The sequence below is a fragment of the Curcuma longa genome, unplaced genomic scaffold, assembly GCF_044706935.1.
Source record: "Curcuma longa cultivar G26 ecotype Majalengka, Jawa Barat unplaced genomic scaffold, ITB_CL_G26_1.1 contig_13580, whole genome shotgun sequence".
Lineage (NCBI taxonomy): Eukaryota > Viridiplantae > Streptophyta > Magnoliopsida > Zingiberales > Zingiberaceae > Curcuma > Curcuma longa.
In genome coordinates this window covers 5,655-23,072 of record NW_027429472.1, presented here as the reverse complement: position 1 = coordinate 23,072, position 17,418 = coordinate 5,655, and the positions used below count along the sequence as shown (strand labels likewise).

Sequence of the window (17,418 nt, the reverse complement as noted above, 5' to 3'; positions counted from 1 at the left end):
GTGCGCGACTTGTAGCTAATAAATGCCCATGGGATCTCCGTAAGGATCCTCAAACCAGATATCATCACCAGTTCTTCCCATGTTGTCTTGCCAAGTTCCGAGGAAGAAAAAGTCATTACACTTTTATGAGAGGATCCCCATTCCATTGAAGCAGGGTTTGAAATTTCGAGCCATATCACGCGATACGGGCGAAATTTCTCGTTCCGCTGACGGACCGGCACCGGCACGCACCGGCACTGTGTGTTCCGGCCGCGCGACGTCTTCGGAGGCGTCGCGCCTCGGCGACGCTACCGGAGGCGCCGCCCAGGCCCGCCGATGCCACCGGAGGAGTTACGCGGGCCCGGCGACTCCTCCGCGCGCGGGCCGCGCACGACGGGGGTCACGATTTTGGATTTTTTGGTTTTTTGAACTTAGGGTTTAAATTGAATTTTAATAATCAACTCCTAGCTATAGTTAGGGACAATTTAAATAGACTTTATTAAAATCCATAAAATTATCATATTATTTTTTAAAAATATTTTATTTTTTATTTTTAAATATTTAGATTAAATTTTTTATTTTAATTAATATATTTTATATTTTAAAAATACCGAAATTATACCGATACGGTACGGTACGGTTCTGAAACTGTATCGTTCCGGTTTAGGACCGAAACCTCGGCATGGCTCGATATTTTAAACCTTGCATTGAAGTTCTTTGATATTGACTTCAACAAGCCATCGTACTATGCTTTTGCGAGATCAACCCTGCCTTCGTATTCTTCACTCACGTACTCCAAAGTATGGATGACATCTACTTTGACATCGGTGACTTCAGCGTCGGCTGATCCAACTAGAATTTCATCTCCCATTATACACTATTCAACTGGTGGATGATTAAACTTTCATAATCTCAATAGAATAATAAATGCGTTGGAGAACACTGTATGCATAGAGATCTCTTCCCTAGTGGTATTGGTCCGCCAGATACTAGGAAAGCAAGGTCCAAAAACTTCACATATTGCCATCAAGGAATTTATTACTGACGAAGTGAGAGGTGCACCCTTAATTAATGTAGACCAATTAGGAGCTTGATTAGGCAAAGCAAGAGGTATCTAGTTGATATGTCCACTAATGTAACCTGGCTAATAGTATGCTGATGTAACCAACAAATTACGTGAAATACAAGCCTCATCAATCAAATGTCTCATATTGCTAATGCACTTAATGGTCTTGTCATTCATGGTACTCTTGGAATGTCTACTGCCACCTGGGAGACCTGAAACAAACAACATAGCTTTTGCTGCAACCTTATTAGAGCATCTCCCAACAGATGTTTTTTCTTTTTGTTGGTTGCTGCCTGGTTCTACTACATCAATAGTTGTTGCTTCTTCTTTCTCAATTTGAACATCCATACCAACTTCAACTATTTCATCTTCGTCATAAATTAGATCACTAAATATTTTGATTTTATCGTCGTCTCTGTTACCTCCTGTGTTCGGACGATCGGGAGAGTAGGATTTATCGTATTCGATGTTGTCGAGGTCCGCATTTTCGTGGTTGTCTTCGCCAACATAGAAGGAAGGAAGGACATAGAGGCGCTACAGAATTGACGTTCTCTCAAAGTTGTAGGTGGCGGGATGATTGATCCCGAATCTCTTAGAATCAAACTTGTACTTCGACATCTCTCCTTGATTGAAAATTAAGAAATTTTCAAAAGGGGAATAAAAGAACTTTTGACCTTGACGATTTGTGCAGTTTGGGGACTTGGATCTTGGTGGTTCTTTGATATAGCCGTCAATTTGGGTTGGACTCGCTGGGTTGGCCCACTTCGTCAAGTAATTTAGGCGGGTTAGGTTGAAATTTTATCAACCCATTTAAAGATAGCTTCAGATGGGTTGACCTACCTAGGCCCGTGACTTGTGTGAGTTGGCCCGCGAGTTGAGAAAGTTTATCAATTTATTTTAAATTTTAAAATTAAAGTAGAAAATTCAATGAATTAGTGGACATGATCCGTTTAAATTACAATTCAAGTTTAAAAATTTCAACTTGATCAATTTAAACTATAATCCAAATTTAAAATTTTTAATATATTTTTTTTGATGGACCCGTTGGTTGACCCGCCAACCCGTCACCCGCCTTGGGTTGGGTTGGGTTGGAGATTTCAAACCCGCTAAGTTGGTGGGTCGGCCCACCCCGCCCCGTCATATGATGGGTTTTTAGTGGGTTGGTCCACCTCGCCATGGGTTGGCCCGTTTGACAGCTCTATTATCTGATCTCCTTTTTCTTGTCACATTTGTTCTTGACTTCATGTAAAGTACTTTTCATTTTTTTCTTCATCTTCTCCCAATCAGATATCTTAACTCTCCAGCGTTGCAACTGCTCCCACCATGTTGATGCTCAGTCGGTGAGTTTGATGACGATCAGTTTGACTTTGACACGATCGAGTACTTCCTCATAATAAAAAATTTTCTCTACTTCGTTAAGCCGATTAATTAATTCCTCAGTCCTAGAAAATTCGGAAAGATCAATTGGAAATCCAATATCTTCATACAGCTTCTTTTGACCATGGTTAATAAGAATTTTAAAAAATAGAAGAATTAGAATAAGAGAACTTACGATCTTGTAGATCTTACGCCGTTAGACGTTGGAATAACTTTGTAATTTTTCTCTGTAGATTAACAATCTCGTCTTGGGTGTTACGATCACGGTGTGAGACTTCCTCTGCCGGAATCTACCTATTACGACCATGATAATGACCATGATGATGATCCATCGGATTTGATAGCTCTGATACCAACTGATGTCGGGCGGGATAGCGATTATCCTACGGGCAATATTGAATCCGTTGGTTCGACTACGAACGTTGGAAACAATCTTCTATAACCTGCTAATTCGGAAGAATACCAATAGATAGGAAAATAAACTGCTCTGTCGAAAAAAATGTAAACCAAAAGCTTCTTCTTCAAACATTAACTAACAAGATGTTTATATAGACCCCAAACCCTAACTTGTAAAAGAAAGAAAAAATTCTAATAGAAAGGAAAATTTCTTAACGGCTTATATTATATTAACTGAATTATAATGCACGATGACTTGTATTATATTAATAAATAACTAAATTACTTGTGTCATAGAACATTGGCTCTATGCTCAAAAGGGCCCTTGGGTCTTTTTGTGCATATTTAGGCTTCAATCATTGTGTATGAGATGATTTGTTTTCACTGATTGAATTGCGAATCGTTCATCCTATTATATGTGAGATGCATTTGGGTGCATTGAGGATTGTTCACCCTATATATGTATATATATGTATATACACATGATTTTTTTCATATTGTATATATGTATGTATATATGCATACGTATGATGTATTTCATATTAGGTGAATTGTGGATTGTTCATTACATATATATACGATACATCTTTATCAGATGTATTGCAGGTTGTTCACATTATATATTCATATATGATTTTAATGTACTTCACTTTAGATGAATTGCAAGTCGTTCATCTAAATACGATGCATCCTTCTTGTGTTGTGTGATTATTATTGGGTTCTAATGAACAAATGCCAACCATGGCTCTAAGTGTCACTTCCCTTGTTATTTTATTGATGATGATTTTGCATTACACTAACTATGTAAAACAAGGAATATATTTTTCTAAAAAATATTTTTTGCAATACAAACAAAACCTTAATTGCATTTGCTCAATGGTTGACCAACACAAATTTATTTAGAAGGACCAAATAAAAATGTTAAACTATACTCGACCAAGATCCAATTTTCTTTTAATTTTATTTCACAAATTACTTATCCATTAAACCTCAATCTCCTCTGACTTGGTGAATTAATACGACAACAACAACCAAACCTTATCCTATTTGGTAGGGTTGGTTATATGGATCCTTCTATGCTATTCTACTTTATCCCCTACTATATCATCATTTATATTTAAATATTTTATTGTTGCTAACAAAATCTTTTTTTGGTCTTTATCGTTTGATATGCATATTTCTTATAATTTTACATCGTCTAACTGAAGCATTTATTAGTTATCTAAGTACATCTCTGTACCATCGTAAACGTGTCTCCCAAAGTTTCTCTCAATAGGTGAAATCCTAACTTTCTCTCTAATATCTTCATTTTTTATCGTGCCCATCCTTATATGTCCGCACATCGACCTTAACATCCTCATCTCTGCAACTCTAATTTTCTGCTCATGTACTTGAGTTATAGTCCAACATTCACTTCTATGTATCATGGCAGGTCTAACCGTTATTCTTTTTAATTTTTTTTCAAGTCTTAGAGGTACTTTACGATCACAAAGAACACTTGATGCTCTCCTCTATTTCAATTATCTTGCTTATATTCTATATAAGACATATCTCTTAATCCATTCATCTTTTTGCAAAAATGATTATAAATGCTTAAAACTCTTAGTTATAGAATTCCTCATCTCCTATATTAATAATTGTCTTATTACGTTTAATATTACTAAATTTAAAATTTATATATTCAGTTCTATGTAATATAGTAGGTCTAATCGCCGTTTTTTAAAACTTTCCTTTAAGTCTGAAAGGTATTTTATGATCACAAAGAACACCTGATGCTCTCTTTCATTTCAATTACTTATTTATATTCTATGTGAGACATTTCTCTTAATCCCTTCATCCATTTGTAAAAATGATCATAAATACTTAAAGTTCTCAGTTGCAGAACTCCTCATCTCCTTTATTAACAATTGTCTCATTACGTCTAATATTACTAAATTTAAATTTAATATATTATGTTTTTATTCTATCAAATCTAAAACTTCACTTTTAGCGTTTCTCGCCAAGATTCGAGTTTAATATTTACTGTTTCACGTGCTTCATCTATCAAAATAATATCATCTAAAAAATATATACCACGGTACCGTATTTTGGTGAATTAATACTCCACCAAAATAAAATAGTGATATCTAGTACATACAATATATTTCCATGAAATATTTGGCCTATGCATATGATCTAGAAGCTATATGATATTTTCCTTTGCTGGGATTGCAACCTTGAATTGGATACAGCTTATCCTTCTTGTTACATTATGGGCTTGGCCAATTGCATATGGGCTAATCCCTTTTTGAAAAACAACTTAATTATCGTCTACTAAATTTATACCAAGTTTTTTCCCCAACTATTGAGATTAATCGAATTTTTGATAATTTTTTCTGGTATATTGAATGTTCAACATGGTTGCTGTGTCAAAATAGATACAACATAGAGGGTCCAGTACAAAGAATATGTTGTTGAAGGAACAAAACTGAACATGCTACTAGCACTATAGGTGATGCATGTCTTTTATGAAACTAAGGATTCATATCATTGGAATGCACAGTACGTGCCAATGCTGCTCATATTCCACGTGGGCTCTGTTATTCTAATGTTATATTAGTCAATCGGTAAACACCTTGGTCTATTCCCCAGAACAAACTACTCATTCAAGTGATATTCAAAATCTAGTCTCACAAATGATGTGTGTGTTAATTAGACTATCCTTTCCGGTGTATTAGTAGAACTAGGAAGTTTGTTACTTTTCCATCAATAATAATAGGATGTTGTATTGTCTACCAAATAGTGCCTTATTATTGCTTATGGCTATATTGTAATTGGTTGCAGTGGGAATGGAGATGTCGGGCAAAGCTTGCTGTACGTGGAACATCAGAGACTCCCTTGATTGGGTTATACCAAGAAGACACACATAATATTGTAGATATCCCAATGTGCAGAGGTTTGTACCATTATCTTTTACCAAATAAAGATCAGAAATTATTGGGCAACGTGTTCCACATGAATGTGTGCATTTGTTATACAACTAGGTATAGATAGTCATATATACTGAAATCCAATCTATGAGTGCAAAATGAATATTATTTTTGCGGCTTAAATCTTAAGTTGCTTAAGACACAAAATAACAGCCTTAACATACTAGACATATTATCCCTTCTTATTTGATAGATGGTAGAGAGGAGTATGTTATAGTCAATACAGAATTGTTTTTGCCAGGAAATTTTTTTTATCCAAACAGTGAGAGATACTGAATTAATTTTGCATCATAAAGGTAGCTTGCATACATTTGGAATGATCAAAGTCTCACAGAGTACATAAAATAAAGGAAGAATGTATACACTTGACCTTTGGAATGGTCAAAGTTTCAAAATTCCACAGTTTCATATTGAATAGTTAAATTTTCATGCTTAGGGCCAAAACATTTCATCCTTCTATGGAACATATTACCCTATTATGGGAATACTTTTGGAACATAAAAGAATGAAGAATGTATGCATTCGATAGTATCAATATGGGCCAAAACTACTCACTGTTCATCAAAACAACTATCTTGTTACTGCAATTCATTCAGAAATAAAAAACAAAGGATTATATACATAATCTCTAATGACAAAATAGTTAAAATTGAATAGTTTTATATGATGAAATGGAACTATTTATTTTGACACTTAGGCTCAAAGATCAAATATCACTCATCTCCATCTCAGATAATCACCCATTGTAAGAACACATTCAAATGATATTGACATCAAGAAATCATGAATTTTACTTTCGATAAGGTCAAACATTCAAAAGCAAACAACTTGACATGAACTATTCATTCCCTCTTGTGAGGGCAAAGACCACCATTCATCCATCATGTGACAATCCTGTTACAAGAACACAATAAAAAGATACTTTAAAGCAACAAACTTTGAATTATATCTATGACTTATGGCAAATTGTTATGAGCAAATTTTATTTTCTCATGATATTATTATGAAATTCACACACACACACACACACACACACACCACACACACACACACACACACACACACACACATATATATAAGAAACACAACTATTACTATATATTATATTGACAAGAAACGTGGAATGAAATTCTCTTCTACATTTTCATTATGTACAATAATGAGTACATATACATTGTACATTGTTTATATATAAAAACTAGAAAAATAAAAAAGAATAAATTAAAATATTTTATTCCTAAATTGGATTTCCGTATCAAGGGATTCCCCGTACCAAGGAATTTCCATAATAAGGGATTCTCGTATCAAGGGATTTTAATGATAAACTCCCTATATTAAAGGATTTCCATGATCAATTTTCCTTTTCCTATAAAATTAGAAACTATTCTAAAATAGTTGTCAACTTTTCAATGCTCCTCAATTGGTTGAATAAATATCATCCATTTCCAGCTTGGATATAATTGTTGAGGAGTCATGTCTGTTAAATCGCTTTGTAAACACATTTGCAAGTTGTTGTTTTGTAGGCATATAAGGAGTACAAATCAACTTGTTACCTATCTTCTCCCTTACAAAAAAGTGTCTGTTGATTTCGATGTGTTTTGTCTTGTCATATTATACTGAATTATGAGCAATATGGATGACTAATTTATTGTCGTAATATAGTCTCATAGGCTCCTCCCAGTTTATCTTAAGATCTTCAAGGATGATCTTCCTCTCTACTATAGTTAACATAGCCTTGAACTATGCTTCTACACTTGATCGAGCTACGACATTTTGTTTCTTACTCCACGTGACTAGATTACCACCTAAGAACATGCAAAAATCTATTGCGGAATGTCTATCAATTAGAGATCCTGCATAGTTTGGATCAGTGCAAGCTTCAAGAATTAGCTCCTTACCTTTCTTGAATAAAATTCCGACATTTTGTTTCTTACTCCACGTGACTAGATTACCACCTAAGAACATGCAAAAATCTATTGCGGAATGTCGATCAATTAGAGATCCTGCATAGTCTGGATCAGTGCAAGCTTCAAGAATTAGCTCCTCACATTTCTTGAATAAAATTCCATTTCCTAGATTAGCTTTCAAGTAGTGGCGTATCCGGTTTGCAACTTGTAGATGAACTTCTTTAGGGTTATGCATAAATTGACTTACCACACTCATGACATAGGCAATGTCTGGCCGAGTGTGTGCTAAATATATTAGCTTACCAACTATTTCTGGAATCCTTCCTTGTCTACCGTCCTATTATCATTCACCACTCCAAGATTGTGATTAAGATCAATCGGAGTTGAAGCAGGTTTCCTTCAAGAAGTCAACCATATACTTTTGTTGGGAAATAAAGATACCTTGCCAAGATTGAGCCACTTCTATCCTAAGGAAGTATTTCAAGCTCCCCAAGTCTTTGATCTCAAATTCTTTTGCCAAGTAATTTTTCAAGGCCTCCTATTCTTTTTCATCGTTCTCAGTAATAATTATGTCGTCAACATACACAAGAAGACCAGTAACTCCCCTAGAAGCCTTGTGTTTGATGAATAATATATGATCACCTTGACTCTTGACTCTGGTTATACCCGCTATTGAGCATCACCTTGTAAAACTGCCCAACTAAGCTGTTGGAGACTGCTTGAGTCCATATAATGCCTTTTTAATTTGCAAACTTTACTCCCTTGATCTCTCCTCAAAGTCCTAGTGGAATATCCATATATGTCTCTTCCTCTAACACATTCTTCACATCAACCTGTTGTAAATCTCAATTGAAATTTGCGGCCAAGGACAATAGAAGCTTCACTATATTCATCTTAGCCATTGGAGCAAATGCTTCTTGATAGTCCACTCCATGAATTTGTGTATAACCCTTAGCAACCAAGCTCACCTTGTATCTCTCTAGAGACCCGTCTGATCTATATTCATGGCAAACACCCATTTGCATCCCATTGTTGTTTTATTTTGTGACAACTCCATGATTTCTCATGTTTTGTTCTTCTCAAATACCTCCATTTCTATTCTCATAGCTTCTTATTTTGATAGCTTCTCTGCACTTCTTATTTTGAAGGAGTCTGTAGAAAGAGTTTGCTAGAGTCTGTTGAAGAAGTCTGTAGAAAGAGCCTGCGGAAGGAGTCTATTATAGAGAAGGCAGTTGCAGAGAAGTCAGCTTGCAGAGAAGGTGGTTGTAGAGAAGTTAGCTTGCTGAAAAGGTGGTTGCAGAGAAGTTAGCTTGCAGAGAAGGTTGATGTAGAGAAGTCAACCTGCAGAGAAGGCAGTTGTAGAGAAGTCAACCTACAGAGAAGGCATCTATTGAGAAGTCAATCAGCTAAGAAGGCGGTTGTAGAGAAGTCAGCTTGCAGAGAAGGTTGTTGTAGAGAAGTCAGCCTGCAGAGAAGACAACTATAGAGAAGTCAACTTGTTGAGAAGGCGGTTGCAGAGAAAGCGGTTACTCCTAAGAAGATTTAGAAGGGGGCCAAGGCACACCTTGGCATTGCCTCTCCGACTCTTAAGTCAGAGTAGTAAAATAGAGAAAAATGAATGGAGAAAATAGTAGATGACATGAAATAGATGATTATACATAGCCTAACCTAGCCTCCTCTTCTAGAGCCTCTCTCCCCTTACCTTGTATAGGGAGAGAAGTCTAAAGGACATACCTCTTGGAGAGAAGACCAAAGGATGTATCCTATACCTCTTGGAGAGAAGATCAAAGGATGTCTCCAATTAAAGGGTGTTATAATAACCGTCATGCCCTTTCACTTGCCGGAGATGGAGGTAGAGAAGAGGAGGTAGGTTACACCGTCCCGAACAGTGAATACTTTTTTGAAGGCAGATTTGTCTCGGACAGAGGATTTTTTGAAAGTACCTGAGAATTTCTTGAGGCACTTCAAAAAGATAAATACTAAATTTATTATGGATAAAATAAGTACCGCTAGAAGTAGTTGAACGATAATGTATAATAATTAGTAGATCGATAATAAAAAAATGTTAAAGAAGAAGTCCTGATCAGTTGAAGAGGTCGAAGCTTAGGCATTTATACTTAGCTTAGGCTCCACACTCTGAATGAGTTGTGTATTATTTATACTAGTATGCAAACATGTTGAACATACTAAAATTGAATCAAAGATAATCATAACATTAACAAGAGAAGGAAATCAAAATTTCAATATCGATATCTTATCAGACTATTCCATCATCCTAGAATAATGAAACTACTCCATAACATTGAAAGATGCAATCCATTGAAATCAATAATAACATTCTACAATTTGAAAATAAGATCAAGGAATAGAAGAATTTGATTGTAGAGGCTTATCGATGTCTCTAGAAGATCTTCACGTATTCTTTGATATCTGGAATCTCTTAGCTCCTTGGATGTCTTGGATGTGACCTACTCTTTGATCTCCTATCACCAAATGCCTTAAAATCACCGCCCTTTGCTCCTTTTTTTTATGCTCAAACCCTAACAACTTTTCCTAAATAAAAGGGCGGTGCCATCATTTAACCCTAACGATCCACGGTCGTGGAATGTTCCATGAGTAGGCCGTGGATCGTTTTGTCTTGTCTCTTCACTTTACTCAGTAGCATCCATGGGCATGGCGGCTACCATGGGTTGGCTGTGGATCTTGCGGCACATTCCAGTTGACACTCCGAGATCTATTTGATTTTTGGATGATCTACGATCGTGGAACTCTCTACGGGCTAGTTGTGGATCATTCTGCCATGTGTTTCCTCCAATTTAACATCTCCAAGAATGCTCCAACGCTTAGATCTCGCATTCCTATCAAATAAAATACAAACCGCAGTCATCTGAACTAAAAAGATAAAATGAATGCAAATATTAGAAGTTTACACAAATTGTGCTTATGTAATGCAACAAATGTATGTTAAATAAAATAAAAAACATATGTATAATTCACACACATCAAACTCTCCCAAACTTAAATCTTTCCTTGTCCTTAAGTAAAATATAGTTAAAAATTAATGTATGTGAAGGAAGCTCATCATCCTTGGCAAATTCATCTTAACTTATCACGTAATGTTATTCAATGAGCATAGGTTTATGGACTATTTTATTGTGGCCTAACCTGAAAGTTTCTTTGTGTGTTGGTGCAAGTGTATTGATCCTAAGGTATCAGATGCCAATTCAAGCTTTTTTTTTTCATTCCATCGTGTTCCTTAAATTTATGACATAAGAGACACATTACTTGCCACTAAACGCATGACTAGTCCTCCAAATGCTTTACATTTTCTATACTTGGTCTCAAAGGAGCACTCGATATCGAGGTAAGCTAGGATGCAATAGGTATTTCCCAAGTAACCACTTGGCCTCAAAGGGATACTTGATTGCATTTGCTTCCCATTTTTAAATTTTTTTTTATCAATGAATCTCTTGACTCGAGTGTTTCTCCAATAACCAAATGCAGTGGGAGTCTCTAAGGAAACTCAAGTATTAATCAAGTGTAGTGAATAGTACTCTCGGATACTTCAACCTTCGAAGTTAAGTTTATGTGAAAAGAGATCCTTATCAAGGTAGGTAAAATCAATGAAACTCTTCGACTCAACAATACTCAGATCATAGTACTACATATAGAAGAAAACAAATTGTTAAAGATATAAACACAAATTCACAAATGCGAAAATTTGTACATGCTAATATCATGCCATAAAAGCAAATAAAAACATGATAATTAGTGAAATAAAAACAAATAAAAACATGATAACTAGTAAAATACTATAACTCTCCCAAATTTAAAAATTATATTGTCTTCAATGTAATAAAGGAGTTAGCAGTATAGAAAACTTATTAAGGTGGAGGGAAATGACCTTGAGATAGGTACCAGTTGTACATAGCTTCAATCATGCAATGCTGCTTGGCTCGTTCTGCTTGAATGACATCAATAGAGGTGCGGAGCCTAGAAAAAATGTCCTCTATATGACCTGTAGAAGAAGAGTCCACAAAAGAAAAAGAATGCTTAGATAGGCCAACCTATGTGGATGGACGAGTGTGGTACTTTGCCGCAAGTGGTTCACGTTGAGGAGTACTAGGAAAGCCCTAGTTTGCTCATATGTGTACGATGGTATGCTTAGGTTCAAGAAGCGGGTGTGGGACTTGGTCTTTAAGAACGAGGCTATAATAGTCTCTGTCCCTAACAATCATTCTAATTGCAACATAGGATTCCAGGTCAATCCTTGTGCTGCCCGTGGCTTTTTGCAAACTGATAAAATCATAATTCAAGGCGAGAGCAATTGGAGTGATGAGCCCGCCTATAATAATATTACCTGTCGAAGCCTTACCGACTTTGACAAGGTGTCTCGCTAGATGTGAACCCATGTCTAAACTTATATTGTTCAGCATAATCCATAAGAACATTAACTCACTGCGACGGACCATACCATTGCTATCTTTGCGATTAAAAATAGTGTGAGACAATTCATTGGAGATAGTGGAAACAAGGATTACAAAGGACTATGACCTTGGCTCTACAGGAATCATAACTTAGTTCATTAATAAAATCAACCTACATATTATGTACTCTAAAGTCGGTCGGATCTCTCCGCTCACCACCACAAGGTAAATCAAAGATGGTATTGAATTGTTTGAGATTCGCGTGATGTTTCGTATTAAATAGACGAGAAGAGATGCGACCTTCATCACAACCTTTCTCTTACAACACACTAGCCTCAATCGAACTTAAGAATTATAGGGTGAGTAATGTAGGTAAGATATTTCATATTGATAAAGGTAGTCCATCCTACTTGTTCTATCATCCAATATACATCATCCCTAAGACCCAAAAACATTAAGCACATTATCATCTAAGTACGTAGTGTTCACAATTTTTTGCTTAACAAGAATATCATGCCTAGAATTTTGAAATTCATCTATGAAAATAATACCAATAGGGTTAGAATCGTTATCCCTCGTGGAAGATTTCCCTTTTCCGTTAGATTTTGGGCTTGATCCTCCTCCCTGTTGTCTCTTGGACGCTATTGGATCCCTCCAACAAAAAAGAGAAGAGAAGTTCGAAGAAGACGAGAAATGGAGGTTAGGGGTTTAAGAAGAGGATAGGAGAGAATGGTGGCTATGAGAAGAGGTAGGGTCTTCTTTTGGAGGCTATGAGAAGAGAGTTGGGAGAGGGGAAGAGTTCAGAGGGTTTCAGTGGATTAGGGTTTGAAGAAGAGATTTTGAGAGAAGTTATTGCCGTGAGAATAAGAGTTGAGAGATCTGAAAAAAAGGGTTTGATGTGTTTTTATAACCCCCATGGCTGTGTTATTGACTCTTCTACCCTTGAGTTTTTACGCGCCATGGCCGCGGAACGATCCACGGTTTAGTTGTGGTTCATTCTGGGTGTGCTAAACTTGTAGTGCATAAGGGACCACAGTTATGATAGCTATCTAGTTGTGGTTCACACTGCTCCTAAAATAATCCCTTATGATCCAGAGTATGTAACGACCCGGCTCGTCCATCCGTGGGAATTCTACTTATCCCGACCTCTATTTTTCTGTCGATCATGGGCCGTCGACCATCGACCGTGCCATTACCTTACTAGGACTTTCCACCCCTGCCCAGTCCTTGCAATCTGGGTAACCAAGTGAGCTCACTTAGTTACCAGATTCAAGGAACTTTAGTATTTAGTCTGCAGGTCTAGAGTTCGAATCTGGGGAAGGTAAAAATCCACTGGACAGGGGTGGAAAGTCCTAGTAAGCTTCTCACTTGGTTACCATGGCACGGTCGATGGTCGAGGGGTGGAAAGTCCTAGGCCCATGACCCACAGAAAAATAGGGGTCGGGATAAGTAGAATTCCCTCGGGCTGACTGGCCGGGTCATTACAGAGTATCACTGATTGACCATGGTTCATTCTATATCTACTCCTTATCTCTCCATAGTCGTGGGGACTATCACGGATTAACTATGGTTCATTCTATATCTACTCCTTTTCTCTCCATAGTCGTGGTGGCTACCACAACTGACCGTGTTTCTTCCTAGTTCCACTCAGAATATTTCGGCTTTGCACTCCTGAATGATCCACGACCGTGGTGATTGTAGGGAATCCTATGCGATAAACAACAAATCGCAGCGGAAAAAGGATCCATTTAGCGATCCATGCGAAAGCAAACTCATACAAGTTTAGATCTACAAAATCCTATCTAATAGGGTATACCTTTGTCGCGTGCCCTTCGCTTACCCCGCTCGTCCAAAATTTGTCGGATCTCTTACACGTTTAAGTGTCCGTGCCTCTATGCGTATCCGCACGAACACTCACTTTTGGAGAAAGTTTTGGTTGTGCTAGCAACCCTTTGGTGGTGTAAGCTTCGGCCAAGAAGAAGAAAGGGTAAGAAGATGAACAACCTTTTGAATTTTTAGAAGAAAAACTCTTTTATACTCAAGCCATGAATACCAAAGGTTTTTAGGCTTTTGGTATCCCTCATCAATGCATGATTAATCCTTATTAATCATGCATGATGAATTTAATTTCATCTTCTTCAATGTATGATTAATCTACATTAATCATGCATGATGAATCAAACTTCATTCATCACTTTGTTTAATTTGAGTCTAACTCAAATTCAATCAACTTGAGTCTAATTCAAGTTTTGGCCATCTAATGAGCTTAATTGTTTCTTTAGTCAAACTAAAAAAAAATCTATCTCCAAAATAGAATGTTATTTGTGTGTGACCCAATAGGTTATCGTAATGTTGACAATGTTTCTAAAACTCATTTTAGAAACATAAGCAATGAGTGACATATAGCAATGCATCATTGCTACCCAAATGATAAGAATGTCGAAATTTGACATAATCTTCGTGACTATGATAATGTATGACCATGTCCTTCTATCCTCGACATCTAGATTGATCAATGAGGCATAGACTGTGTCATCCTCTTATCAATCTTTGTGTTTCTTGATCCCCAAATAGACTCACTCAAGCAAATGAGCTCAATATCTCATATTGACTCATTTGAGTATGACCATGTATTTAATGGTCTTACTCTATCAAGAGGCCTCAAGATATCACTCTCGTCATATTGGAGAGATAAATCCCATCTATCTCACTCATAACCTAGGATAGCAATCTCGTTCTAGGTTAGTAGGTCAAAGTTGAGTAGCTCTATCACAGGTCTACACCCCTCCTTACATGTGTAAGGATCTTGCACCCCACATAGTTCTCTATTCAACTCAGTCTCTCGAGTCCCCATGTAGATTGGTTACTTGAGTGGCTTGTGCAACTTTACCTCCCTAGTTTCTCACGCGACTTATCCTCTCGAGTCCTCCATATAACTCAACTTCTAGAATGCCTCATGCGACTTGACACCCAAGTTCCCTAAGGCATCTTTGCTCCCTGAAGCTTTCCACTCGGGGTTGTTCTTGAGCTCTATATATTTGTCCCTCCGAGCTTTTTGCTAAGTAATTGTCTTGGGATGACATGACCCATGGTCTTGGTAATAGTCCCTTTGCAATCACCATCTCCGACTAGTAATGGTCAAATGATTAAAACCACCACACTAAAATGACAATTAAATCTAGATTAATAGCAAAAACGGCTAAAACGGTAGAACTGCTCCTATTGTTCTAGAGATCATGATCACAATCTCTGTAGATTTTTCTCTTTTCTCATGCTGATAAATAATGAGGTATGCCCATCATTTATAGGTTTAGATCTTCTTCTCTCAATTTCCACATTTCACACTACCTTCCACTTTCTTGTAACACCTAGTAACTTAAGTATCATAGGGGTTTTGCTGGGAACTACCTCCGGTCCAGTGCCCTCTGACGTTTCCGTTGTGCGTGCAGGTCAGATCATTCTCCTACCTCTGCACTCGACTCATAGATCAACTTGGTGCCCATCTCAACCTCCACATCAACAGCTAGCTCGACATCAAATCACTACGACATCACCACCCATAAAAAAATATTTGATTTGTTCATTGGAAACAAACAGTTTACATTCCTACCCTTTCAGGGATGCACTAATAAACTCCAATAATTATTATTTGGTGTGCATGTAAGAGCAGAATATTGTAAATCTTCAGTTCTGTAAATTTCTGTGCATGCCATTTTGTAATATTGCTTGTCTGCTGTTTTCTGTCTTACAAATTGATCGATTTGTGTTTTCCCAGCACATCATCCAAATATTAATGCTGCAGTTGACCTACTAAAAGAAGGCAGGTTGCTTTCTCTGTTTTCAGATATGTTAAGCTTTAGTCTTTTTCTGACTACTCATAGCTATTACACTTTTATTAAATGCAACAATTTTAGGCATTTCTAAGTTAAAAGTTGAGCCATTCAATGAAGACTTGGGTACTGGTGAGCTGCGATATGTACAGGTTTGTTTTGCCTCCTATTTCTTCATGTTAGTCCATTGCCAAGATGAATTAGACTTCTTAAAGTTATGTTAGACAGTAAACATCTCTATTTTTTTCTCAGCGTCATGAGCTAGTTTGATTGTTGAATAGGCCATTATCAACGTTACATAAAATCATAAGTACATACTATTTTTGTTACTGATTTATTCTTCATTGGCATACTAGTGCTATATGTTATTTCGCTGTTGTGACAACTATTGAAATCATTTGCCAAGGCTGTTATAACTGTTGAAATCATGCACCGAGTACCAAAAAGTTAAATCTTACTGTACCATGGTAGATATACATCTATATGCATTGCCAGTTTGTTGGATGGTAAAGTCCATTGCGACAATCCTTCAATATAGCTACCAACCAAACCAGTGTTAAGTAATGTATCGCTCAATATCCAAACCAGTGATATGTAATGTATCACTCTAAATGCACGAGGCTGCTTTAACAAGTAAATATCACCTGTCGAGGCATTTCTGGTCAAGTAGTATAAGAAACATTATGTTTTTTATTTGATCATCCACCTCTAGTCAATGTTCGCCCAATTCGAGTGAGCTCTTATAGCTTGTGAAACGGTAAAAATATTTGTTTTTATCCCTTCAACTCCAATGCTATTTTAATTTTGCTTTTAATAGTTATGTACATAACCATCAAATCCTGACCAAATGAATTTTTTTGTCATGACCTAGAGGACACCCTTCTTATAAAGGAGATGGACTCTAGCTAATAGGATAAAGGTGAGCCTGGTGTACGGAACTCCACGCCAATAGGATATGGAATTTTATTCAATTTCATACTAACACAATATACATCTCATGTTGTATCAAATATAACATGCTCGAATGGAAGTGCAAGTGATAGAGTAATAAATGTAAATACATAAAAGATGTGGATACGTAAGACAAAAGAATGACACTAGAACCCATTTCAATGTAGTGGTTGGGTTTCTAAAGGCATGTCCTAAACTTGGTCAAGTGGTTGCCTTAAATTGCGAATGTGGAGGTTAAAGGATGATAGTGTCTGATGTGGAGGTAAGGGTCCATATGGAGAGCCTTAACTCGGTCAACACAGGAGCCATGTGACATGACCAGGGACTTGGTGAACATAGACACTGCGACATGTCAACTTCCAAGTCGACTTGACTAGCCGAGTTATAGACCTCCCGACTTCTTGATCAACTGAGCCGATCCGACTTGCCAAGCCGTTGAGTTTTCGAGTCAGTAGGACCGAGTTCCTTGGTTCGGTCAAGTTCTATTAATCGGGTTCAACCAGGCACAAGAAGACA

At 36.9% G+C, this 17,418-nt stretch overlaps 1 long non-coding RNA gene across 1 annotated transcript; it reads left to right on the top strand.

Annotated features, from left to right (window-relative positions):
• The first annotated feature begins 5,664 nt into the window (after positions 1-5,664).
• Positions 5,665-16,103, top strand: LOC141815993 (uncharacterized). The gene is made up of 3 exons (XR_012600641.1): positions 5,665-5,753; positions 15,897-15,941; positions 16,036-16,103. It is a non-coding gene; the product is annotated as an uncharacterized LOC141815993 (long non-coding RNA).
• Positions 16,104-17,418: the final 1,315 nt, after the last annotated feature.